The sequence below is a fragment of the Callorhinus ursinus genome, unplaced genomic scaffold (genome assembly GCF_003265705.2).
Source record: "Callorhinus ursinus isolate GAN/ISIS: 27379988/994484 unplaced genomic scaffold, GSC_fseal_2.0 scaffold5, whole genome shotgun sequence".
NCBI classification, from domain to species: domain Eukaryota; kingdom Metazoa; phylum Chordata; class Mammalia; order Carnivora; family Otariidae; genus Callorhinus; species Callorhinus ursinus.
The window spans coordinates 46,623,676-46,651,088 of NW_027397067.1; the positions used below are offsets into that span (position 1 = coordinate 46,623,676).

A 27,413-nucleotide genomic window follows, 5' to 3' on the forward strand; every position below is an offset into this window, starting at 1 on the left:
GTTTGGTATCTTTGTTGAAAGTCTTATTTTAAAATATCTCTTGTAAGAGCATTCTAATGTTTCATGCTCATTATAATAAGAAAAATTTTCCAGTTGTCTGTGGCTCAAAGATTTCTATTTGGCCCTAATGGCCATTCTCTCTTTCTCACTAATAGAACTGCCAATTTTCACCTGGGGAAAAGGCCACCTGGAATAAAGACTGCATTTCCCTGCTCCTTTACTGATAGATGTGGACATGTGATTAAGTTCTGGCCAACGGGATGTAAGTGAAGGTGTCATATATAAATTTAAGATGTCCTTAAATGCTCTTTGTCCCTTCCTCCTACCTGTTGGCTGTAATGCAGATATGATGGCTGGCACTTAAGCAGCCCTCTTGGATCATGAGGTACACTACGCCAAGAATAGAAGGGCAGTGAGAGGGCTAGATCCCTGACGCCTTTATGAAGATATCAGTTCTGGGACTACCTCCTCCAGACTTCTTTCATATGAAAGAGAAATAAACTTCTATTTTATTTCTTAGGCTTTTAGTCTTTAAACTTTTTTTATTTAAAGAAAAATACTGGTTAATACACTTATTGGTGGTTAATTTCCTCACTTAGTTCTGCACACAGAACCTTTACTGTAGTAATTCCTAGTCTCCTATTTTTGATTTTCAAAAGAAACAATCCTTTAAACTGTATCTTTAAAAATTACTTAACAAATCTGAAGCAGTCTCTTAAAATGTAATCTCAGGTTAAGGATTAACAGCATCCTAAACCATTTGTCCTTGCAAACAGATACACAGAAAGGCCATCTGGTAGATCATGTCTTTCTGGGTCATTTGATGTCCTGAAAAACCTTTTCTGTTAGTAGCGTTATGTGAAAATATAGTTGCCCTTCCAAGATTCAGCCAGAGTCCTTGTGTTAGTCTGCTTGGGCTGCCATAAACAAAATACCACAGTCAGGGTGGCTTAAACAGCAGACATTCCGCCCCCCGCACCCCCCCCCACAGTTGTAAAGTCTAGAAGCCCAAGATCAAGGTGTCAGAAAATTCAGTTTCTGGTGAGAGCTCCCTTCCTAACTTTATAGACAGTTGCCTTCTTGCCCTGTGCTGGGGGCAGGGGTGAGTGTGGGTGGGAGGAAGCTCTCTGGTGTCTCTTCTTAAAAGAACATTAATCCTATCAGATTAGAGCCCCATCCTATGATCTCATTTAACATTCATTACTTCCTTAGAGGCCCATCTCCAAATACAGCCACATGGGGGTCAGGATTTTAACATAATGAATTTGGGGTGGGGCGGAGGAGGACACAAACATTCAGTCCAGATACTTCTTTTTTTTTTTTCTTTGAGATTTATTTGAGAGAGAGGGAGAGAGAGAGATTGAGCATGAGAGAGCACAGGCGCAAGAGTGGAGAGCGGGGCAGAGGGAGAGACAGAATCTCAAGCCGACCTCGTACCCAGAACAGAGCCCGACGCCGGGCTCCATCCCATGACCCTGAGATCAGGACCTGAGCTTCCCCGACTGCGCCGTTCAGGCGCCCCTGTCCAGAACATTCTTAAACTGTCTCAAGTGTTGCCTCGATCAAGGCAAACCGGGGAACAGCAGAGGCCGGGAAGAGGGGCGAGAGAGGGCAGCTGCACCGCTCCAGGAAGTGGCTGGTCACAGCAGCTTTGCGGGCACTGCCCTGGGCTTCCCCACATTCCTTCCCTCCAGGCCTTCGCAAGACAACCCTGCCCAGCGCAGGCTCCCATTTGGCGAGCGGCGAGGATGCGTATCGTCCGCCTTCCCAGAGTCCTTTTCCCCCTCACCAGCCGAAGCGGCTAATCAGTGTATCTCGTTTCCTTGACCACACGGATGGGCTTAGTAGCGGACACGTGACCTAACCCGACCTCCCTGGAATGGATCTCAGTCGTCTGGGGGCAGCCTTCGGAAAAACAACGTTTCTCTTTTGGTCAACTCAGAATAAGAATATGAGGCTGGAAGACAGCCGCTATCTTGTCAGCACAGGGAGAGACCCTTACCTGAGGAGAGAGGCACTTTCTTGGTGACTTCCGGTAGGCCCCGGCACCAGCTTGTGCCGAAGGCAGGCCAGCCTCTAGACTTCTCAGCTAGCTAAGCCGGTACTCCGGTTTGCTTGTGGTGAGGGTTGCCAGATACAATACTTAACCTCGGAGGTTAAATAAACAAGACAATTTTTTATTATAAACAGGTTCTGAATATTGCATAGGACAAAGTTATACTAAAAAATTATTTGTTGCTTATCTAAAACGGACATTTAACTAGATGCTCTGGTTTTTGTTTGTTTGCTAAATCTGGCAACCTTCTTTATAACTAAAATCTATTAGTGATGAATGGTCACACTCAGTGTTCATGAGGGGATCTGAAACCTGTTTTGGTGAATGGGAGATAGGCGTCCCTTCCTGGGTCCAGATGTTACAGAATGACAAAGCCGGAGGATGTTGCTACCAGCATTGTTTTCAAAACAGAGTATCCTGCGTCGGTGTTAACAGAGCTGACATGGGTGTGTTAGTGGCAAGTTGACAGGGTATGACGTGAGCCATGGATTAGCAGCCAGAGGGAAAGCCCAGACCTAGACATACACAGGAATAAAGATCAAGGTGAAATACAGTCGAGGCACATCACAACCACATTTCATTCACTTTGTATCCAACAATATAGGCAAGAAAGGGAAAGAGAGGGACAACAGGAGAAAGAAAACAGCAGTTGAAATGATGTGGATGACGAGCGCCATCCTGAAGACGAGTGGGGGTGGGGCAAGAGTGACCCCTCTCCTGGCTGGCCTTCCGCAGGGCCAGCATTTCTCGGGCTGAGTGTAATTCCAGGGTCATGGGTCTGACAGGGGTCATGGTCAAAGTGTTTAACAACCGGTACTCCAGACCTGTGTGCACCTGCTGAGTGTCAGCCCAGGCTCAATTTGAGCCATTTTCCCCTGAACCATTGACCTGAGCCCTTAACTATTACGTAAGAGGTCTCGCCCATTTAGAAAGTGGTAAAGGAGGCAAGCAAGCAGAAAGCAGGCACCTCCAGAGGCAGGAGGTCAAAGAACAAGAGGCATGAGAGGCATGGGAAGGTCAGTTATCAAAATACAAGGTAAAGCATATTCAAGGAGCTGCGCCAGCAGACCCTGTTTGCAGTGCTGCGTCAGCCCCACAGAGCCTTCCGCATCACACCCTGTGTCCCCCTCTAGGGGAGTTACTGGGAGTCCAGGAACCCTCCCCTTGGCCTGACTGCTCTGGCCCTCCAGAGTGGCCCCAGCCTCAACCCTGATTCCTGACTCCCTTTGGCTGTCACCTGGCATCAGGTGGTAACCCCTCTCCTTTGCTCTCTGGAGTCTAGCTCATAATGGCCAAAACGTACTATCAGGTTTGATAAACTCTTTCATGTCAGTTGTACATTTCCCAGACCAAAATCCTTTCTAAACCCTCAATGTCGTGCTGCCTGAAAAAAAAAATTAATTTCACTCTTCAAAAATAAACAGAGAACTGGAAAATAAAAAACAAACAAGGGGCACTGCCTGGCTCAGTCAGTGGAGCCTGAGACTCTTGACCTTGGGGTTATGAGTTCCAGCCCCATGTTGGGTGTAGAAATTATTTAAAAAGAAAATCTTAAAAACAAACAAACAAACCAGAAGCCATGTTATTTATGCCTGAAGTACACCAGTTGTGTACATCTGTAGTTGCTTGCTCACCTTTAAACGGCAAAGGGAGGAAAGCACTGAGCTACAATGACAACATTGAATGTGGCCTGGTGGGCATGGGGGCGCACAGAGCAGAGTGTCATATCACTAAACACAAGGGCCATGGAGGAACTCTGCACCAACAGGAGTTAGACTCGCTTCTCTTTCCTCTTCCACCTCTAGCCTCTCTCCACTTAGGATGAATTCTGGAAAAATCCCTGCTCACACAGCCTCTAGCTTGTGGCAAATATATGAAAATAATGTTCTTCACTCTCTGGTTTGAGGTTTGGTCCAAGCTGTTGTCACCAGCTCCGGTTTTAGTTTCTGGCCTACAGCTGTCTCCTCCCCCAAGCCAACCTCTCACACTCTCCTCCTCGGTGCAGTCTTTATTGCCAAGGCCACATGACTCCTCCCGAAGCTTCCAGCCACAACCCACAGAGGTTTGGGATCGGGACTGAGCCCCTCCCCAAGCCTGATACTCCTGCGCCGTGCAGGGCGCATAGTGCACGATGACCATCAAGGGAAACTGCATTCTTCAACCCAGTGCCTTCCTTCCTCGGCGAAACCAGATGGCAACTCACTCCTCTTTCTTCTTCCAGCTCCTCTCCCAGAAAAGAATCCGTCTGACGAAGGCAGTAATGAGCACTGTAAGTTTTCTGTTTATGTCAAAGAGGAGAGGAGGAGAGAATTTAGGTCCTACAACCCCAGAGTGAAAGGCTTGAAATCCACCCTGGATATTTCTGTGCTCCTGAGTCCTTTTTCGGTGCTTCCCTCCTCCTTCTCCCCCCCCCCCCCGCAACGAACACACACACACACGCACGCACACACACGCGCACGCACACACGCACGCACACGCACATACACACACATGAGCAGTTCGATTGTGTTCCAGTTTCCATTTTTAAATGGTTCATCCACCCTCAGGGCCATGCTCTGGAAGACAGAAGTCTCCCTGTTAGATTTCAGATACATGGGGGAGGAGTGGTTGTTTCAAGGCATAGGTCTGGACACAGACTGTCTGGATCAAGTCCTAGCTCAGAGACTTTAGAAGGGTGTGAATTTAGGCAACTTGCTTTTCTGTGTCCTCATCTGTCAAATGGACATAATAGTATCTACCACGGACCATTGTCATGAAGATCAAATGCGATAATACATAAATCTTAAAACAGAACCTGGCCCCCTATATGTGCCATACATGGTAATGTAATTCTTTTAAGGATTTATCCTTGAGCGATAAGGTATTGACCACCATCGTCCCTCTGGAATCTAACCCCCATCCCAAGTACATTCCTTCTGAGGATGGTCCATGCTCACAACCAGAGGATTTGTGGTAAATAAAAAAATTTTAATTGAAATGTCTTTAAACGAATACTCATTCATTCATTCAGTCTCAGTGAAATTTCTCCTCAAGACAGCTCGGTTTTTAGTTCACTGACTTCTAATCAGTTAATGTCCTCCATTGGAGCCACCCTGAAACTCTTCCCCATGCATTAAATCACATGACCTCATTCCAGATTTTTCCTACAACCTCTCTGTGTCTCTTTAGTACATGCACCAAATCAGGCCAAGCAAGAGCCCTGGCTCCTGGCTCTCATTGTGTTCCCCCCTGTCAAATGAGATGGCATCAGGACATCACAAAAGCACCTTTACAATTTTAAAAGAATCTGGAGGAGCATAGGGGCATACAAGCCACAGTACATTCTGAAACCAAATGTTTCTGAAGACAGCTCTCCACCGATGCCTCAAAGCCCGGCTAGAGTGATAGAATTTCATCAAGCTTTGTATGTCCCCATGGTAATCACTGTACGTGCAAAGCTTACAAACATATACTAAGAGAGACTGAGTGGAAAACATGCTGCACGGAGAGTGAGGAGAGCCTAACCCTGTGGCTGAGCAACTCTGGGGAAGCTATTAATAGCTGTCTGAACGAGTGTTTCAGACCGCATCAGTGTTTCTCAAAGTCCGTGCCTCAGGTCACCTACGTCAAAATCAATGGTCATGCTTTTTTAAAGTGCATATTCTTAGGTCCCTCCGAGAACTACTGAATCAGAATCTTTGGGTAGGGGGACCAAGAATCCCACTGTCAACAAGATCCTCACATGGTTTTTAAACACCCTGAAATCTGAGACTCATGGGGCTCTATGATTGATCCCTCCAGAATGTTAGACTTCCCTGCTTATTCACACAGGTTGGAATTTGATTGCTTTGGACCCAAAGAATCATCGCAAAATGAGCAACACCAGGCAGAATATGTTCTTCAGAATACTCTTTCATTGACACACACTTACCCAGCACTTCCGAAGTGTCAGGCACTATTTTTGGGATATATCCATCAAAAGAGATATAAATGCCTTTCCTCATGGAGTCTACATTCCAGTGTGTGAGAGCAGAGATAATAAGCTACTAGTAAATCTAAAGATAGGTGAATTTTATAGCATGTGAGATGGTCATAAATGCGGTGGAGAAAAAAAAACAGAGCAAGAAGGGGGCGGTTTTTCAGATGAAGGGATATTACAATTTCTTCTAAAATCTGCAAAAATCAACTTGTATATTACAAAGTTCTGACAGGTAGGCCCACTGCACCTTGGACTTGAGGAATGTAGATGTTGGTGCCCCATCCAGACCCCCTTTAGGGCCAATATGCCTCATCTGCCCACCCCCCAACTCCCCTCCTTCTTACCCATCCCTTCTACTACCCTGTCCATGACTCACTGACTATTGATGCTGCCTTGCCTCAACGTGCGGTCAACTTAGGGTGTCATCTGTGCTCCCCGAGCTTCTCAGGGAGGCCACACCCTTCTAGTCATCCCCTTGCCCCATCCTGCTTCCCTCACTCTGCTTTTCCTGGGAGCACTCTCTGTAAATCACTTGCTCAAGAATCCCTGTCTCAAGTTCTGTTACTCTAGGGAAGATGGCCTATGGCAGGCCCCAGTCAATAGGATAAGATAGCCACTTGAGTGGACCAGGAGGACTGCAGGTTGTTATGGCTCACTCTCCCCCAAATCTTCATTGTTCCATTTTCATTCTCAATTGATAGGTAGCGTTCAGAGTCTTTTGGGGTGCCTGATATCACCCTGCAGAGAAAAGCAGGTGAGGCGCTCTGAGAAGCACTCGCTGCCTGGTGGCTGCCCTCCAGCTCTCTCATTTCTTTAATCCTTCAGCCACAGACATGTCCGGAGGGCCTACAGTGTGGCAGGACTGTGCTGGCCTCGGGGATAGAGCATGAGGGCCTCGGCCAACCTCATAGGCTAGGACCCTAGTGTCCCTTTACTGTCAAATCCCCAGTACTTGAAAATGACCACACATTCTGTACTATGGCTTAAAGATGCCTTAAAGATGACATTCATATAACTTTCTCACCAGCCGTGCTTTTTAAAAAAAATCCAACTTTGACACATCTCTGCTCAAACCAATAAGCCTTCCCACGTTGAGCGCCCCTTCGAAGCACAGAAAGGGGCGGGGGGGGGGTCCGCCAGCAGCATGCTCTGAGAGGCTAGGAACACGTGCACGCCTGTGGTTTTCAGCACAAAAACAAAAGCCCTACTTCTTCAGAGATTCCACTTTGCACATTCACCACATCAGAGATTGATTTTCTTAAATGCCGTTGATGGATCCTGAAGCAGACATTCTTCACAGTCTTGACAGCACAGACATTCCCCAAATATTTGCAAGATGAAAAAAAAAATCTTGGGAGGTTTTCCTCTAAAATAACATTTGGTAATATAACTTTTCTTCGCTCCTGGCACTCGGGGCGGAGGGGAGCAATGTGGAAAAACTGAAAGGGGGCCAATCCATGGAAGTGTGCCATGGGCCTCGGTGGTGAAGGTGGCTCACCCTGCGGGTCTCACACGGCTGAGGCTATGAGGCCTGCACCCAGAAAGTGGGTGGTAGTGAGTGCGGGCTGAGGGCCCCCCCGCCCCACTCTGGTACAGTCAGAGGCTCCGTGAAGACCTTAGGAGTATGGTTTCCAACAGATGAAAGAGAACACACAGTTTTGCGTACCTGCGGGGCTCAGGTCATCGCACTCCGATAGGATGCGGAGGGAGGAGGCACCTGCTAGTAGCGAGAAGGAAGAGCCCACCGCTGACTCACTGCTGAGGTGTCATGATTTCAGCAGGGTCCCCGCAGGTAGGAAGAGCTGTTGTGTTACTCACAGGCCCCTCTCTCCTGCAAAGGAAAGTGCCTTCCCGGCTCGTCTCTTCCCCTCTGCCCCCAGCTGTCTCCCCACGACAGGCGGGCCTCAAGGGTATTGCTCAGCTAGCACAGGGGAGCTTGTTAAAACACAGGTTTTGATTCAGTAGTTCTGGGTGGGACCCAACCATCCGCGTTTCTAACAAGCTGGCAAATGGTTCTAATGCTGAGTGGTCTCTGAACCACCCTGGGGCAGCAGGGACCCAGCGGGTTCAAAACTTAGCGACATGAAGGGGAGGAAAGTGGCCTCATGTGGCCATTACATTGATAGAGGTTTTTTTTTTTTTTTTTGGTGACAGCAGATCTTCGCTCTTATCCCCGACAATGATCCCAGGGATTGAATGCTGCTATCAGCGTCTCTTCTTGTCCCTAACTTTATCCATCACACCAGCAGGCAGTAACTAAGTCCTTCCTGCCTCCTGACTGCGCCCAGAGCCGGCCCCCTGGAAGAGAACATTCACGAGACACAAAGCGTAAAGGGAAATCTTGCATTCACCAGGCGATTTTCTGCTCCAGCTCCAGCTCGTGCTGATTCAGGAGCCGCGGCTCAGCAAGGCAGGCCTTTTCTCTGCGGCGAGCCGGCTCGGCTTCTCCTCTCCAGTGGAGTGCGCTTTGCATTCAACAGATGAAAGGGCCATTTGCTTCTAAATTGCATAAATTGCTTTCTTTTATTGCTCTCATTGCAGGAGTGGCCTTAAAATGGCGTGAAGGGCTCCCAGTCTGCAGGCTCTCTTGTTTCCCAAAGCTTGCTCATTTTTCCCGGGTCTTGAACTCTCCCTCTCAATTCTGCCTGCCTGAGTGGGCGAGATGGCAGAGGCCGGGGCGGGGGTAGAGGGTGCTAATTGGCCCCGGCTGAGAGCAGCCCTGGCGAGAAGCCAGGGGATGGGAGGCCTTGTCAGGTGGAGCGGAGCCCGCGCTTGGTGTGAATGATGACTCAGGGGTCACAAGAGAGCCCGAATAAGGCGCAGTTTGGGTAGCAACCGCTATCTGGCTTGAGTCACTGATGGATGTTTACTATACTAGAAAGGAGGCTGAAGCCATGATGATCCCTCAGTGGGGAAAGACAGGTTGACACAGATGTGAAAGCTGTCAAGTCAGAACGAGGCACGTCGTTCAGTGTTGTCTCCAGATTTTGTGTTCTTTGGTTCATATCACAGAGGATGAAGCAGTATATGCAGACGGCTGCTCAGAAGCATCATAGCATTAATCAGAGAGCGCCCTCCTGGGTGGGGAGGGGAGTGGGAAATGGCCTCAGGGAGGGTAATGACAATTCTCGGAGGTCACCTCAGCTCACCAAGCGGTCCTTGAGACCATTTGCTCTGGGACTGATTGACTTCTATGAGGCAGAGGCTGGGCCGCCAGGTCCTTCAAGAAGCTGGATCAAAATAGCTTCCCTGCCTGGACCCCATAGGACTTTCTGGGGGTATTCTCAAGGGTATAGGTTTGGCCTGAGACCCATGCTGGGGAAAAAAGCCCTTTAAGTAGATGAGGGAGTTAATATGTTTAAAGAGCGTATATCAGCATCCAGCCTTACATAAATAGTAGCTATTATTATTAGGCAACCCGATTCACTCGGGAGGTACCCCTAAACCCATCTAGAACTGAATGGCATCAGCCTGTCAGAAGTAACCGCCTTCCCTGAACCGTAAATCAGAGCCTCCACCAGCCTGTCATGATCAGTGTAATCTATGTCATGTGAGTTCTTCATTGATCATTGATTCTTTACCTCAGTTTTCTCATCTGTGGAATGGGGGGAGTAATAAGAGTATCAGTCTTAGTGGGTTATGGTGAGGATTAAATGCGTTTGTGGGTGTAGAGCACTCAGCACAGTGCCTGGCACATAATTAATGCTACCGTATTGTCACATCTTTGGAGGTATTGGGAGTCATTGGCCATGTGTCTTCCAGGAGAAAGAAGATGGGGAACCACTACACTGGATTTTCTATTGGTTATTCCATCAGTAAATTGGTGTTTATCCAGGGCTTTCCTGGTTGAAAACTCTATGCTTCATTTATGGAAAACCAATTCGTGTATCTAGGTTGAAAAAGCTGATACTTTAGGGATTAAGTGAATGCCAAAGCATTATCTATTTATTTTACAAAGATTCAATACAGATGTCCTTTCAAAATTCAGTTTCTTTAGTGCATTCTAAATGTAACTCAATTAAAACACTGATTTCATGGAATGTTCCAGAATACCCCCCAGAACTTGTCCCGCTATTTCAGTACAATCCAAACTTCAGAGTAACCAAACAGCCCTCACGGATGAAGGAAAGTTCTTCTATATCAGAGTCATAGAGGAATTGAATTATGGAAGAAATGGCACAGTTAAAAAAAATTACCATTCTGTGGTGGTCATCAGGAGGAGAGGATAGAGGCTAACGAGGAACTTTATAACAGAGAGCTCCGGCCGTTTCCAGCCTAGATCACTGATCCATCTTGGCAACGCTTTAAATGCAATCAGACGTTATGAACCTCCAAATACGGCATACAAACAGTATCACCAGTGTACTTGAAAGTACTTGAAAAAGTACACTTGAAGCGTACTTGAAAAAAGTTGAACTCGAGTCAAATCCAGCCATTAATTCTAATTCCTCTTCTATAGAAAATATAGTGGGGAGAAGGCCATGTTAAATGGCATCATGAAAAAGGAATCAGTGAAAGCTAGGATGTAAGACACTAGAGAATCTGATTTGGTTTCTTTCCCAAGTCAGTTACTTGTAAAGAAAAATGCAGGGAGGACTCTTCTAGATTAAAAGTGACTTAAAGAACACTTGAGACATAACCAGCAAATAAACTGAATGGACTGTCTGGATTCTGATTTGAGCAAACGATTGACATGTGGCCTGGGCTCCACCAATCAGACACCATGCCCGCATGAAACTTCTCTTGGAAAGTGGGTAACGCAAGGATGCCGGCACCATCTATAATCTATTTTCTGGTGAAGTTGGTAGAGGGGATTTTTTTGGCAGTGGCAGTAACCGAAAGGTTGTTTTTGGTGCAGAAGTGCTACTGGTGCATCCAAAGGCAGTGGAAGTTGTAGGAAAGGAAGTCCCTGGTCTAAGTTGCAATGTTGTAAATTGCAGCACCAGCGCCTGGTGGCCACGTGACCGCTTCCCCTCAAAACACAGCCCCAAGCGTTTTTCTCCAGTCCTCCTGCTAATTCTGTCAGCTACCCAATACTGTTCTGGTAAATTCCTTTTCTACCTGATCGAAGAAATTTCAGTGAAAGGAGTGCAGGCTTGTGAACCACAAATCATGTTTAAAGAATATACCCTGGAAGGAGAGAATGAAAAAAAATTTTGTGTGGTAAAATATATAGATAACCTAAAAGTTACCACTTTAACCATTTGTAAGTGTCCAAGTACTAGCACTAAGCACATTCACCATGTTGTGTAACCACCACCACTATCCACTTCCAGAACTTTGAGAATGAAACATTTTAACACGGATTCCTGTCTTTGAAGATCCCAGGTTTCTAGGTCACTTTTAATTCAAGTTAATCAGCATTCACTAATTTCCACAACGTGGGCTCCACAGCTCTGCTCTTTATGCTGTGCTGCCAGGACCAAGGAGGAGCCTGAAAAAACGGTCAGAGAGGATATTTTTTCATCCAGTCCTGCGCAGGCTGAACGATACATCGACAGGTGTGTCCACACACTGTGCGTGGACAGGTGTTCCTTTAGGGGGAAGAAGCGGTTATTACTGAAGTTGTGAGGCTGCCATTCCCAGCCAGAGCACTCCTGGCCCCTGGGTGTGGGGAGCTGGAAAAGCTAATTTAAAATTTTACTTTTAACCTGGGACGAAGCGAACAAAGTCTACTGAGGACCCACGTGGCTAGCATTAAAACAAGTTAGCGAGGATATGTCAGTTTCTGCTTCCTAGAAGCTCAGACATGCTTTCGGTGATAGGGTAAGAATTTCTAAGACTTCTGGGAGTAAAATTAGTAAAAGAAAAAAAAAATTGGTGGTGGAAAAGTTGGGGGAATCATTCATTCAACAGTATTTATTGAGAACCTGCTTTGGGCCAGGTTCTTTTCTGGGCACGGAGATCTCGGCCACCAACAAAACAGACATGTGGCTCCTATCTAGAGCTTCTAAACTAATGAAGAGAGGCAGAAATCAAACAACTGTTAGCTATGTCTAGTGGGGCAAGTGCTAGAAAGAAAAATGAGGCGGGATAAAGTTGGAGACAGTGACTAGAGGTGTATGTTATTTTTTTTTTTTTAAGATTTTATTTATTTGAGAGAGAGAGAGAATGAGAGATAGCGCGAGAGGGAAGAGGGTCAGAGGGAGAAGCAGACTCCCTGCTGAGCAGGGAGCCCGATGTGGGACTCGATCCCGGGACTCCAGGATCATGACCTGAGCCGAAGGCAGTTGCTTAACCAACTGAGCCACCCAGGCGCCCGGTGTATGTTATTTTTGATACAGTCATCGTGGAGGGTCTCTGAGGTGGTGACATTTCAGCAGGGGCCCGAGGAAAGAGAAGGAAGGTGTCATATAAGAGTGTTCCAGAAAAAGAGAGCAGGAGGTGCAGAGCTCGGAGGCAGGAATGGGTTTGGCAGATCCTGGGATCCACAAGGAGGTCAGTGTGTCCAGAGTGAAGCCAGAGGAGAGTTGCTGGCAAGAGGGTTCAAGAGGCAGCAGAGAAAAGATTTTGCTCTGAATATCCTGAAAGAGTATTGCAGGACGTGGCACACGTACCACCTGGGTCTCAAATGAGAGGTTTTCTTGAAAGAGTTTACCCTTCTGTAGGGCAGGGGGGACGAGGGGGCCCCCTGCTCTTTCCTCACAGGCTCTTTGATAGCTCCCCTCCTGAGTCCTAGCTATCAGGGTGAATCACCATTTTTTATTCTTTGGCTTCCTGGGCCTTAGCTGGCTTTTCGGCAGCGAGATGGGAGCTATCTGTTTGCCTTCTGCAAGCCCTGGGCAGTGTCTGTCTTGGGCCAACCATGTTGTCAGCGAGTGTGATAACGAGTGTTATCAATAAGGTAAAGATGCAAGTGGGAGAAGACGAGGAAAGATCCAGCAAGGAAGGACAAAGGGAGGAGAGAGAACTCCAGGACAAAAGCCGATCAAAGTGTGGGACGACGAGGGTGGTAGGACAATGCCCTCTCTCTCCCAACAGTGTTTGCTTGGGCCTCCGGGAAAGTGACTGCTTGTATTTCTGCCTCATAGTTTCCCATTAATTTTCTTGATATTAAGAGAAGACGAGACTGCTGGAGCTGAGCAGAGTCACAGACCGGGTACCCGTGCTCCTCCCTGGGATGCTCAGGCCTGTGGACTGGCTCAGATTTGAAGCCGGCGCCCTGGAGTCAGCCGTTGCCACTCATGCCCCCTGCACGGTTAAACATCTGATTAAATACGGGGGGGAATTATGCTGTTTTCGTTCAGCCTGTTCTTTGCTGACACAAACTATTCTTTGTTATAAAATTGAAACTATCAGAATTAGCATGGGAAGGGCCATTCTTTCAGTCTGTTATGTGATCTCAGTATCCCCAAGTTTCCCAGACCTCTATAAGCTCATTTTTGCAATACTCAAATTTTATAGGTTGAACTCTTGCTCTGACTGCAGGAAACCGGATCCCTCTGGATATTTCTGAAGGGATCTGGCAAGTGCTTGTGTGCCCTGGATGTTGCCTGTCCCTCGCCCCCACCTCCCACCTCACGGCACCGTCTGGTTTTCTGCCTTCAGGTGTCTCCTCACTTCTCACACTACTGCTCTCTCTGCTCGGCTTCAACCCAGCTGTGGACACAGCCCCCTCCTTTATTCCCCACTCACACCCAGAGCCCAGCTGGTGTGTGTGGAGGCAGGGGTGAGAGTCAAAATATTAACAACTGCTGTGGCCCATGGAATGGCCAATCAGCCCTAATGGGTCCCTGCTGTGTCTGGACCATTGGGGAGGTCAAGGGGTCATGGGTTTGGGGCCAGGGGGTTTAAGGCAATGGTGGTGGGAACTGGGAGAGAAGGTACAGGACAAGGGGCTATTTACCAGTATGTACACTAGTCTTGTGCAAGATTTGCAGAAGGATGGGCTTGTTGCTGGGCAACTTAAAATTAGGTCTCAGACATCACTGCAAGCCTGAGTCAAGCCCCATTAAAAGGAGCCCCGCGTCAGGGGTCTCCCTTCTTGGACACCAGCTGGCCGTCATGATTCTGGGGTCTCTCTTCCCTCCACCAAGTTCCTTCTCCAATCTCCATTAACTCTCAAGTCCAGAATTCCTCCCTCACCTAGCTCAAACATCTGTGAGAGGAGACTGAGAATTCCTTCACAGAAATGACCAAAAACACTCTCCAAGGAAGTCATAGTCATGATTTAACTTCATCTACGAAGATCCCCTCATTTTTGCACATCCAGCATGCCCCTGATTATTTTCTCAACAGCAGGGCGGTTTCATCCTGAGGACGAACTCCGTCCTCACTCCCCTAGAGCAAGGGGTACAACTTGCAGCCATCTTTTAAAATGGCATTTTGGGGGCGCCTGGGTGGCTCAGTCATTAAGCGTCTGCCTTCGGCTCAGGTCATGGTCCCAGGGTCCTGGGATCGAGCCCCGCATCGGGCTCCCTGCTCTGCAGGAAGCCTGCTTCTCCCTCTCCCACTCCCCCTGCTTGTGTTCCCTCTCTCGCTGTGTCTCTATCAAAAATTGAATGGAATCTTTGGAAAAAAAATAACATTTTGGGTCTTCTACCATAGACATGGACAGCTCGTGGCCAGTGTCTGGTCGATAATAAAGGCTAATGACTGATCTTTTAGTAACAAAATAAGTGATATTTTTGTCCATCACCACCTAGTCACACACCTTTGGAGTTTCTCAGTGACCTTCTTGAAGAAATTGATTTATGCCTTCACTCATCTGTTCAACAAATGTATTGAGAGCCAACTATGTGCTAGGCACTGTGCTCAAAATTCAGGGAAACAGAAGAAAACAAAAAAAGATGAGGATCGCTGCTCTCATGGAGCTTATATTTTAGTGAGGGAGAAAACCATAATCATCTAAATATCAACAAAACCATCAACATAACCAAAATAAGTAAAACCTAGAGGATATGAAATAGTAATAAATGCTAAGCAGCTAAAAAGCAGGAAGGACAAGTAGTGTTAAGGGGATTTTAGACAACGAGTGAGGACCTCTGGGAGGAGGTGATTTTTTGAATCACCTGAAGTAGAAGGGTGAGCTGACATCTGGGAGTGGGATGGGGAAGAGAAAACCCATTGTCACATTGTGAGCAAAACCAATGACACTGAGAAACCTCAGTTCGTAATAGTGATTGAATCGAAATACAAACCAGCACTCTAGGTGGTCCTTGGTTTTCTCCTTCACTGAATAAGGGTGAGGTTTTTTTTTGTTTCAAGAAGGAGCTACGTTTCCTCACTTTCAGTGCTTTGGGTAACCCATCACACTTTCCTTCCATCTCACTAAGCTAGAGGAGGAGATCTCCAGCACGGTTGTGTCAAACTGTTATACTTATGGTTTGTTTATGGCAGGAAATAAAAATGAATGACATTTATTCTCTTGGTGCCCTGCATTTTTCCCAGTAAACCAATCATGGCTGGTAAATTATGGGCTGCTGTTATGCTTTAGAATAGGTACAGCTGTTCCAAATAAGCTCGCATCAGAATAACCCAGTAACAAATGCTTGTTATCACATTTCCAGAGCGCATCGGCGTTGGGCAGTTTTGATCATCCACAGACTCTGTTGCCTATGGCAACAAGTGTTTAGATTTAGGTTGATAGGAGCCTGTAAGAAGTGATCGATTTTTAGAGGATTTCAAGGTTTAAAAAGTTTTCTCTCTTTTAATGGCTCATGTTCCTGTCATATCTTGTAACCCTTTGAGTTGGAGATGGCATTTTTTTTTTTTTTTTAAGATTTTATGAGAGAGAAAGAGTGAGGGTGCATGCATGAGCAAGGGGAGGGGAAGGGGCAGAGGGAGAGGGAGAAGCAGACTCCCCACTGAGCAGGGAACCTGATGTCGGGCTCCCTCCCAGGACCCTGGGATCATGACCTGACCCGAAGGCAGACACTTCATCACCTGAACCACAAAGGCGCCCCTTGGAGACGGCATTCTTAACGATTAGGTCCACAAGTGTGGCTCTGACTAAACAGTCCTGTACCTCTTTGGTGATCTTTGGCTATGGCCACGGTTATCTGTGGAGAATGTTGCTGTGTGGAGCTCTACCTCTACCCTGTATGTCCTTCACGGGGGTCATCTTTGGAAGGAGTGGCCACCCCCTTCTCAATAGCCATGTGCCCAGCCTGGCCAGCCAGTCTGCCTCCCTTCTTTTCAGCCCTGCCCTTCAATTGTTTAAATTACCTGCCAGAGGAAAGTGTTGTCTGAATGGCTGGTTAGTCCTGGAAGAAATCCTGGTAAAACACACACAAAAGAACAGAGTTCTAATTCCAACTTCCTCATTTGCTTAGGCAAGTCCTTTCATTTCTCTGAGCCACAGTTTTCCCATCTGTACAATGGGAAGAATACCAATCTCATAGGGCTGTAGGTCAATTAAATGAAATAATGTATATAAAATATCTCACATGATGCCCAGCTAGGAAGTAGATCAGGGGCATTATTAATTTCAAAGATCAGAGGAGATCACAGTGGTGGGAGTATTTGGCCTTTGTGAAGAATCACCGCCACCATCATAGATCCTTGCCTTTGCTACTTAGTTATAAACTCCTCTTTGACTTACCACAGTTCGGAGTATCCAAAGGACATTTTGGTCCTCTCATTTGCTATGGTTGACTCTAGTGAAGGGCAGGAGACTACAATCAAATGCCTTGCGTTCCAGTGGCAGTGCCTCATTGCATCTTCATGCAACCTTCAAGAAGCCATCTGTAAAATAGGGAAGTTGGACTCCTAGATCTCCACAATGCTCGACAATTTTATAACCCCATGTAAAGTGAAGGCAAGATCTGGAACAGTAGGTATAGATTTCTGTGAAGTGAGAGATAGGGAGGTTTCCACTTCAGCCCAGTTCTGTTTACCTTCAGCCTCACCCCGAAGGTGAGCCAGCCAGATTTTTTTTTTTTTTTTTGGCCAGATCTTTCTGAAATGAAAACTTGATTATGACACTTGGCTGCTTAAGATCTGTCAGCGACTTGCCATTGCCTTCAGAATGAAATCGAAATTCTATGGCATGGCATGCTAGGGGCAGCTTGTAACTGTGAAACACTGGAAACATACATGTTCCATAATGAGAAACAAGTCAAACTATAATAACTCAGTATTTAGAATATCATTCATAAGTTAAAATAATGTTGCCATGATTAGTAACAGCTTGGAAGGTGTTTCCAATGAAAGGACTTTAAAAATGGAGGCAAAAATATTTTATATATAGAATTATAACTATGCTAAATTATAGAAAATATTTTACTTTTCAAAAGACTAAATTTTAAAAACCCCAAATGTGAATATAATTGATTTGAGTAATTTTTCCTTTGTAATTCTATATTTTGCCATTTTTTCTTTAATGAGAACATACTGTTTTATCAAAAATTATTTTCATTGTTTTCTTATTCTAGCAGTAAAACATGTTCATTTTTTTAAAAAAATATTTGAGAGAGAGAGAGAGAGAGCACGAGAGGGGGGAGGGTCAGAAGGAGAAGCAGACTCCCTGCTGAGCCAGGAGCCCAATGTGGGACTTGATCCTGGGACCCCGAGATCATGACCTGAGCTGAAGGCAGTCGCTTAACCAACTGAGCCACCCAGGTGCCCCAAGCATGTTCATTTTAGAAACTTCAAAAAAAAAAAAAATCTAAGAAAAAAACCCAAAACTACCTATACTCCTGACCTCTCAGAAATAACCACTGTTAAATCCTCTTGTATATTCTTATTCTTACATATAGTGTAGGTGTATTTATTGTATATATACATATATGTATTCTGATATATATACATTCATGTATACAAAAATAAGAATATGCAAGAGGATTTAACAGTGATTATAAATTTTAAGTTTATAAACAATTTTTTTAAATTATAAATTTTCTGGGACCCAGAGTGGGCAAAAATAGGTGAGAAGTATACTCTTTATAGATTCTTTTAATGAGGCTGACTCCTCTGGGTCTAACACATCTTGTGTGAAGGTTACTCACATTTTTTACCATGGGATGGCAGCCCTGCTTTCTACCTTCAGGATACACAGGGTGGAAAGTGTTTCTGGATCCCAGAAGAGGAAAATTGCTTTCTATGTGAGAACTTTAGTTGCCGTCTTACTCTCACTTCACTCCTGATGCTCAGAATTTATTTGGAACTTCAGTGTAACAGAGACATCAGCCAGAATATTGAATCATCTGTAACCCTGAGGTCCTATCTTCATGAGTTCCCTTCCCGAAGGTTCCTAACTCGGTAGCACTCGGTTGTTCCCACTGAACACTTGTCCTTTCCGTTGTTGGCTGCAGGCGATGGAAAGTGAATGGGGGACGAGGCGGTCTTCCGTGGGCCCAGCACCATGATCCACAGCTGGGTAACTGGAGACATGAATCGGGAGTGGCAAGCACACTCATTTGTGCCCACAAAGATAGTTTCACCAAAATTGGAACCTGGTAGGGAGCCTGTTATAGAAACTCAGCCCACTCACCAAGCCTGATCCTACCGGGAACTGAGCCGTGGGGCTTGCCCAACCGAACCATGAAACAAATGTATTCATTCAACAACTACTTGAATGGGAACTATATAGATGAGCCAGGTGCCAAGGGGACAATAGTAATCAACATAGTAAGATCCCTTCTGGTGGCAGAAATGCCCCCTCTTCTCAAGAGGAGAGAGCAAACCTCAGAGGAGTCTGTTCTCTGATGGACAGCAGGAAGGGTTTCCCAGGCAGAGGCTAGGACACGTGGAAAGGCGGCAAAGGGCTTGGTACATTCAAGAAACGGAAGACCAGTGCGGGTTCAGAGCAGTGAATAGGAAGTGGCAAAGAATGAGGGTGGAATTCACAGGGGATCGAAGCCATGGTGAACAGTGTGGGGGTCATGTTCTGGGCAGTAGAATGCTGTACAAGGAGTTTAAACAGAGACAGAAGCCTGGGCTTTGGCCACTCTGGCTTCCCCTCACTCCTCTCTACAGCGTTCATTTCCCTGTACCCACCTCACCACCCCCCATAGTCTCCATCCCATTTCCCAGATCCCTCCATTCCTAAGGTAACCCTCAATCGTAACAGGTAAATGCCAGAAGACATGCCAGGAGTCTGCACTGTAATGGTAAAGCCTTCATACAAGGATGGATTCTCTGACCGCAAAATGATAGAGATGCATTGCCAGGAGGTGGCGAATATGCGAAAAGATCTTTAACCATGGACTGTTCTTCTAACTGGGATCACATAGCTCACAAAAGGTCAGACTGGTCTCAAAGAAAGCCAAGCAAGCACAGCACACGGTACTCCCTTTCCTGAGGGAGGGACCACAGCATGTGGAGGGCAGGATTCAAATCCTAGGGTCTTAACAATGGATGGGATCCTGGAGCTCTTCTGAGCCTTAGCCCATTTCACCTGGGCTCTTCTGGAGCGCCGGCTCAAACGATTTCCTTCCTTTTAATCAGATCTGAGTAACAGGTATCTCGTGTTTTCTGTCTCTTGATCACCCTCTGAGAGGGGCTAACGAACGGAGAAAGAGCCAGCCAGGCCCAGGTAATGCGCAGATTAAACATCCAGTCCTGGTGTCCTCAGAAGTGGTCGGCGTTGTATTCTCAGGAGAGCTACGCCTAAGCCTTGAGCGACTGAACTGAAGTTTGTGGCATTACCTCCCTCTTAGTCTTCTCATGCGGGGTTTTTCCAAATAGATCTTCAGGTCCCTCCAAATCTTTGACATCTAATCATGCAGCTGCTGCAAGAGATCGTCTGAATTATGGAAATGTTGATGCAATAAAGCAGCTACCTGTGGTCCGAGGACCATGTCGAGTGTTATCCGGTGGATCTCAGATACCCCACGTGTGTCTCCGTCTCTCACACACCCCCTCATTCCCTCTTCAAAACACCAGCCTCGCCTTGGCACCGTGGGACTCTTAAGTCCCCTGTGCTCAGCAATGACGGACCCATTTCCTGCCCCAGCCTGCACAGGGCGAGAAGGTGATGTTCCATTTGCTCTGTGAGAAGTTAAATGTCACCCTCTGATGTTTACTTGCTTTGAACTTTCCTAGCCAGGGTATGTGGGGAAAGTTTTCTCCATCCGACTCCTCCTTTACCCCCTGTGCTGTGTGCAAACAGTCCCTGCTTGTGATTGCACATTTCTGTCCTCACATCCTTCCAAGTGTGGGGTTTCTTATTGTCTTACTAACAAAAATAGCGACACTATTTACCCCGGACTCACTGAGTCAGGTGCTCTTCTAAGCCTCGCGACAAGCATGTGAAGTGTTTGCGCTCATGAACCCTCTTTTATAAACAAGGAAACAGGCACTGAGAGGCCAGGGAACCGGTCCAAGATCACCCACTGCGAGGCAGAACCTGTGCTCTTAACGCCGCATCTAGGTCCTGTGCAACTACGTCCAACCAACACCTATTACCCTGTGCCAAGCACCCTGTCAGACACTTGGGATTTGGGGCTGACTACGTGGAAAGCCTGGCCTACAGCAGAAGAGAGACACGCAGGCACACTAGAAACCAGGCTGCCGAGTGGGGAAGGGGAGGCCGCACAGGGGCCGGAGGACTTTGAAGGGCAAGTGGGAGCCTGTGATACCTCATCGGGAACACTGAAGTGGTGGTAGGGGGTAATGCGGCGAACCGTAAGCCTCTCTTCCACCGTCAGATAGGCTTTGTTCCCTTCTGTCTCTTCAGTCTTTGAGACTTCAGTGTTGCCTTCTGCCCCAGGAGAGCAGTTCTTGAACTTCGATGGGCATTAAAGTCACAGCAGCTGGCGGATGCCCTCATGGCAACGTGGTTGAGCCAATTTTCAGCCCCCCCCCCCCCACACTCAGAGATGGTGTGTGCCGGAGTCTGGCCGATGAAATGGTGGGTGAGGGCCATGCCAGTCACCTCCTAGCCTGCCTCCTAAAACCGCCCTCGAAACCCTCCTCCCTCCTCTCCCAGAATCTCGTGGCAGACTCTGGGGCTGTTCCAACGCACACGTGGGTTTGAGGGCTTAAGAATCACTAGCCCAATACATTTGTTGTAATTGCCACCTCGTTACCCTTAATGTTTCTTGGGGTTGGGGGGGGAAGCTTACAAATGCAGATTGTCATTTTCTTTTAACTTTTCTCTCCGAAAAATCTTCCCTCAGCCCGCGTTTGCTGCTGAATCTACCCCTAAGCAGGTAAGAACTGTGGGTGCCTGAGGGACCTAACCTGCACTGGAGCAATCAGGAGGGGGGGGGGAGAAGCCTTTTCTCCTCCCTTAGGACTGGAGTCCTGTACCATAAGGGGGCAGAGACACGGAGAGTGACCCCCACCCAAAAGAATATAAAATAGCTATTATTTTGATAGAATTCAACATACATACATATATGCATACAACACTCGAGCATCTAGTGTATACCGAGCACTATGCTAAGCACTCTACGGACAGTAGCTCATTCAGTTCCAGCAACAGCTCTAGGAGACAGACATTAGAATGATCTTATTATACAGATGAATCGAAGGCACAGAGAAATGAAGTGATTTGCCCAGGGTCACATGACAAAGGGAAGATAAGCCAGGACTGAAAGACCATCCAGTGCCTAAGTCTACAGGGACTAACCCCACACACAGGGCCTTCACAGAGCTGCCCCGGCTCCCAGGCCCCCATCCCACTACCACCCTGTCCCATCCCCTCACTCTTGGTGGCCCTTTTCATTCCAGACTGGACGGCACTCCCCTTGCCCACTACTCTCCACACTTTCTATAATTAAAATTTAGTCAATTTTAACAAAGCCCCTGAACCTGATGATTCTCTCTAGCCTTCTCCACCGTTTGAGATTTCCCCAGCACCATGGCAATGAGATTCTTGGATGAAGCCGGATCCTTGGAGGTAGGAAAATGCAGAAGCAAGCAAAATGTGAAGACCCATAGCGCTGGTAAGTGGTTCCCTCAGGTGGCATCCACCCTTTGCCCAAATTCCCACCAGCAGCCCCCCCTTCCTCATCCAGGGCTGTTTCAACTGCTAAGTACCTTCAAGAGCCTACAGAAATGCTTAAGACTCAAAAAAAAAAAAAAAAAAAAAAACAAAAAAACAAAAACCATGTAGGGAACTCCAAAGTAGGAAAAGGGGCAAAATTGAAATTAATGAAAGTTTGATTAAATGCCCACAAAAATATCATGCTAAACTTCATAAATAGTTAAATTTGGGATTCATAAATTCATGGTGTTCAAAAACAATTAAGGCTTGCTTTCCTTACTTTGCAAAAAATTTTCTAGTTTGCAATAACAATTGTTGAGAAATCACGACCAGTTGTGAATTAGATGTATTCCTTGTAGGCGACTCATTTCAAAAGCAGACTAATAAGACTCAGATCGTACTTTTGACAGCCAAAATAGTCACTTGTTCAAATTGGCCAAATGTTGAATACATGAGATATGGATGCTAATTAGGCTTGATAGGATGCGGGGTCGAACCTCCAAAAGAAAGAATCCCTTAAATCCCTTGGAATCCTACCACCTTCCCAAACCTGGAGAACGCTCACTGTAGGCAAGAAACAGGGGACAAGACAGATAGCAGTGGTCCGTGGTGGGGGCATTCCTCAGCCTCAAAGGGAGAGGCCCCCCAGGGGAAAGAGCGGTCTTGAATGCAAGGCAGCCTTTAGCCAGCCTGTCTCAGGAAAGAGTGACTGAATGTGTCCAATAGACTCCAGCTGCCCTGGCTGGAAACAGGCCAAGAAAAGCCTGCGCCCCCTTTTCCCTTTGCTATAGGAAGGAGATTGGGAGGCTTTTGTTTTTTAAAAAAGTGGGGGAGTGAGGGGCGCTGCGAAGCTCTGGTGTTCTTTCCCCTCGGCGACTGGGGAGTGCGGCTTTCCTTATCATTCAGTGCTGGCCCAAGAGCGCATTTTCCCTCGGACACCATTGCAAATTCACATCTGTTTTCTAGTTGCAGCTGTCAGGCCCGGGGCGGGGAGAGCTCTGCGGTCCTGTGATAAACCCCGAGTGCCCGCAGTTAATCAGGGAGCTGCCTTTGTCCTTTGTCCCCACTGCCAGGCCTTCCCGATAACCGGCCCGAGAAGCTCCTGGGTTCTAGGGTGCCAGCCCTCGACATGGCGAAGGCTCAGGACCTGGCTCTCCTGACGGGCAAATAAGGCTCTAATTCCTGCCACCTTTGCTTGTCAGCAAAACCGGGGACTTAAACGGGATAAGGGATAGGAACTCGCCCTAAGAGGCTTAAGGCGTTGGTGGCTGCCAGGCCAGCCATCTCAGAACCACCCGAGAGCCTTTTAGAAATGCAGGCTCTCAGGCCCGGCCCCAGACCTACCAAAGCAGCATCTGCATTGCAGCAAGACCCCAGGTGACTAGTTTGCACATTAAAGCTTGAGAAGCCTGGATTTAAAAAAACAAAACTCTGCAAACTGTACCCTGTGAGGTATGACTGGGGAATGATTTGTTAAATGTCTTCTCTTTTAGCTCCATGAAAGGCCCCAAGCTGGCTTGTTCCCCCCCTGCACCCCACTTTTTAGCTCAGTGCCTCGCATACTGTAGGTACCCAATATTTATTGATTTAACCAATAAGGTTTATATCCTGTGTGACAGACCTGTGGGGGTGGGGGGTGGTAGGAATAGACAGGATGTGAAAGGTACGGCCCAATCCACCTGGCAGTCCAGGTGGTAGACACATAGTCCACCTGGCAGGTGGTAGCCTGCATTTGGCATCTGGTACAATGCCCAGCGCAGCGCCACCGTTCTCAAATCTTCCATGCATCAGGATCACCTGGAGGCCTTGTTAAAACAGATTGCTGAGCCCCACCCCAGAGTTTCTAATTCAATAGGTCTGGGATGGGATGGAGACTGCATTTCTAACAAGTTCCAGGTGATGCTGATGCTGCTGGTCCAGGACCCCATCTTAGTAGAAGATGGCCTAGTATATTGATGTGGCCTGAAAAAGTGTCTTCATATTTTAAATGCAGAATAGGAGGCATGCACAGTGACAAAAATACCAAATTGGCAGGAGTGCATTTTCAGACTGAGGGATGGGGCTGCTATTTCTGGCTCTGGCTCTTTTTCATGGGGTGGGGGGTTGGCTGGGTTGCAGCCTGGGATGGGGCAAGGACCAGGGTGCCAATGGTCAGGGGCTGAGTGGTGCTGGTGGCCACAAGGCTATCGTTTGGGGCTCAAAGGCATGGTCCCAGGTCCTGGATGTACATCAGTATCACTTGTGTGCCCTTTAAAGGACTAGGTTTTCATCCCAAATCACGAGGGCTGGCACTCAGGTGTCACCTCAATGTAGAAGAGGGTTAGTTGCTACCAAACAATAACAGCAGTAACATATTTCCTCCACGCCAGGCCTTGAGCTGAGTACTTTACACACATCAGCTCCTAAAATTGTCACATGCAGTTAAGTGTCTTCGTTTTCTATTTGCTGCTATAACAAATCATTGCAAACTTAGTGCCTTAACTAAGGGAAATGTATTACCTTACAGTTTTGAAGGTTAGAAGGCTCACACACGTCTCCTGGGGCTGGAATCAAAGTGGCAGCAGGACTGCATTCTTTCCAGAGGCTCTAGGGGAGAATCCGTTTTTGGGCCTTGCCCAGCTTCCAGAGGTTGCCCGCATTCCTTGGCTCAGGGCCCCTTCCTCTAGCCTCAAAGCCCTCCATGCAGCACCTCTGTGTGGCTCTCCTCGGTGGCTACCTCTCCTGCCTCCCTCTCCCACTTTTAAGGAGGACGCTTTGATTACACTGGGTCCACCTGGATTACCCAGGATCATCTTCCTATTTTCAGGTCTGCTGATTAACAACCTTAATTCCATCTACAAATTCAACTTCCCCTCGCCATAATCTAACATATTTCCAGGCTCCGGGGACCAGGATGCAAGCACCTTTGGGGGGCAGGGGTATTAATCTGCCTACCCCAGGAAGCACTCCCGTTTCGAAGATGAGAACGTTTCGATTAGTGAGATTAAGGCACTCTCTCAAAGGTCGCACAACTGGAAGCCGCTGTCTTAGCCTGAGTTTGCCCCAACGCAGAGCCTAACAAACAGACTCAAAGGCAAGTCCTTTACTGGGGAGTGAGATCCCCAGCGGGTGAGAGACACACCGAGCCAAGCAGGGAGGGAGGGAGAGCCTCAGAGATGTGTTCTCCAGGTGGCCATCGCCTGAAGACAGACCACGGGGCGAGAAGAGGAAACGTGCCAGGGTGCATGTGCTGAGCACCAAAGCAGGTGCCTGTGCTCTCCGGTCATGGTCTCAGCAGCCCCACTGGGCGCTGTCAGGCTGCACCTGTGTGGGGCTGCGAGCCTGAAGGAAGGTGTAAGGGCTGCCTATTAAACCCAGAGCTCTCTCTGACGTCACCCATCAGCACAAGCAACATTGGCCCACCTGCATTCATGTAAGTTCCGTCCATCTGGTAGCCCTGAGCTTCCTGACGTCACTCTTGGCACACAGGAGAATCACTCCTTTCGGGAACATTCAGTGCCTGAAAGCTCATGCAGACATGTGCTCTGGAGCGTTTCCCTGGGACTACAACCTCCACCCCTTGGACTTGCTCATCCCTGTGGGTAGTGGTGGGAGATGGGAGGGAAACTGGCCCGTCTGTGTTCCTCGTGATCCAACCACACCTATAACTTCATAAATAGACCCAGCTCTTTTGGAGGGCAATGTGGTGACAATGATCAAAACCCACAGAAAACATAAACCTCTTATGATTTTCAAGGTCATTTATCCTATAGAAGTAATGAAAGGATATATACAAAGATTATAAGCTTGTTCATGGCAGTGTTGTTTATAATGGGAGACCATCAGGAACGACTTCCATGTTCTTGCAATGCAACCCCCCCCAGCTGCACACCACCCTGTTGTAGGATATATATTGACATATATACATGTTTACAGTACACTGTTTGGGGCAAACGTTCCTCTTTTTACCCTCTTACTGCTGGTCTGAATTTCCAGCATTTTATAATGAATATGTTCTGCTTTTGTAATTTGGGAAAAATGCTTACATTTTATTCAAAATAAAGCCTCCGATTCTCTCCTCTCTGCCACACGGCTGACCTGGATGGGTTTACCCTCGTTGACACCCCTGCGGTAACTTCCACGTTTATGTTTTATGTCTTCAGCCTGATTTCTCTCTGAGCTCAGACCCAGCCATTCATCTGCCTTCTTGGGATTTCCACATGACCACCTAGAAGCGTTCTCAAACTCCACATGCCCCCAAGTTAATGCTCCAACCCCTCCTGCCCAAACTTGCTCCTCCTACTTCCACCTCTGAGTCATTCGTGTAGCTTCTTTTTCTTATCCAGACCCCTGACACCCTCTCCCCCACCTGCCATCATTCCATCACCCAGTCCTGCTGATTTGACCTCCAAATTCCTTACTGGGACTTGCCAGGCCTGCAGCTCCAGCCCCTGCCTCCCTCTTCACCCCATTTAGTGTCTCTCTCTCTCTCTCGCTTGCTTCCCTGATGCGCAGGGGCTCCATCCAGAAGACCGAGAGTACCTAGCTCTTTTCCCCCTGGGGGCCTGCGCACCAGCTGGGCCCTCTGCCAGAAAAGTCCCCAGCCCTGCCCCCTGCCTGTGAGCTTCTTCCCATCCTCATGTCCCATCCTAGCAGTGACTTCTTCAGGCCCCAGTTGAAAGCAGCCCCCTTTGTTATTCTGTGCCAGGACCCCCCTGCCCTTCCTATCACCATCTGCAATTACAGAGACAGTGAGTGGTGGTGTGTCTACTGCCTCAGCTAAGACAGAAACTCCAGTTGGTTCTATTCCATTCCTCCTACTGCCCCACCCCACAGAGGTGTCCAAGTCTCCTCCCTTTGGTTTAGAGGCACTTACAAGTGCCTCGGACTCTGGATGAGGTGGAGAATTGTGTGTGTGTGTGTGTGTGTGCGCGCGCGCGCATGTGCGCATGTGTGTGTGGGGGGGTCACACTCAAGAAGGGCTCAGCCTCTCACTTCCCTGGCCTCCCCAAAGAAGGTGCCCCTTCCTCTCCCAGTCTGAAGTCCTGCCCACACCCCCTTCTTGTTCTTGTTACCAGCCTATCTTCTTATTCTCCTTTCTCCAGGCCCTGCCATATCTGGGCTCTTCGCTGGGAGAGGAAAAGCAGACTCTGTAAGTTGCATGCATCCAAGAATCTTCCTGGGGCACCCCATGTGCTTTCTCCTTTTGCTCTTGTTTCCGCTATGGTGTAGGCTGACTGGGCGTGCCTGGGAGAAGGAGGTGGAATGGAAATATACAGAAAACAACCAGGTTAGCACCTGCCATATAATCCTGCCCCTTATCTTTTTATTTGTGTTCACTGGTTTGTCATTTGACACCCGGTTCACCAGGTGCCCTCCCCCCACAAATTCACGTCCACCTGGAACGGTAACCTTCTTTGGGAAGTAGTGTCTTTAAAGAAGTAATTAGTTAAGATGAAATCATACTGGTTTAGGGTGGGCTCTAAATCCAATATGACTGTTGTCTTTAAGGGAAGAAGGAATTTGGACACAGACACACAGACACA

General features: G+C 47.5%; 1 long non-coding RNA gene across 4 annotated transcripts in view; it reads right to left on the minus strand.

The window, feature by feature from the left end:
* The window catches only part of LOC112823282 (uncharacterized), a 109,723-nt gene that overhangs the window by 75,113 nt on the left and 7,197 nt on the right, over positions 1-27,413 (minus strand). For 3 of the 4 annotated variants that reach the window (XR_003207977.2, XR_003207976.2, XR_003207978.2), the window contains exons 2-5: positions 26,943-27,114; positions 16,558-16,700; positions 4,260-4,334; positions 2,003-2,148 (exon numbers count right to left, since the gene is read on the minus strand). This is a non-coding gene — a long non-coding RNA (uncharacterized lncRNA). The remainder of the gene's footprint in view (positions 1-2,002; positions 2,149-4,259; positions 4,335-16,557; positions 16,701-26,942; positions 27,115-27,413) is intronic. The other variant, XR_003207979.2, reaches the window with a different exon arrangement.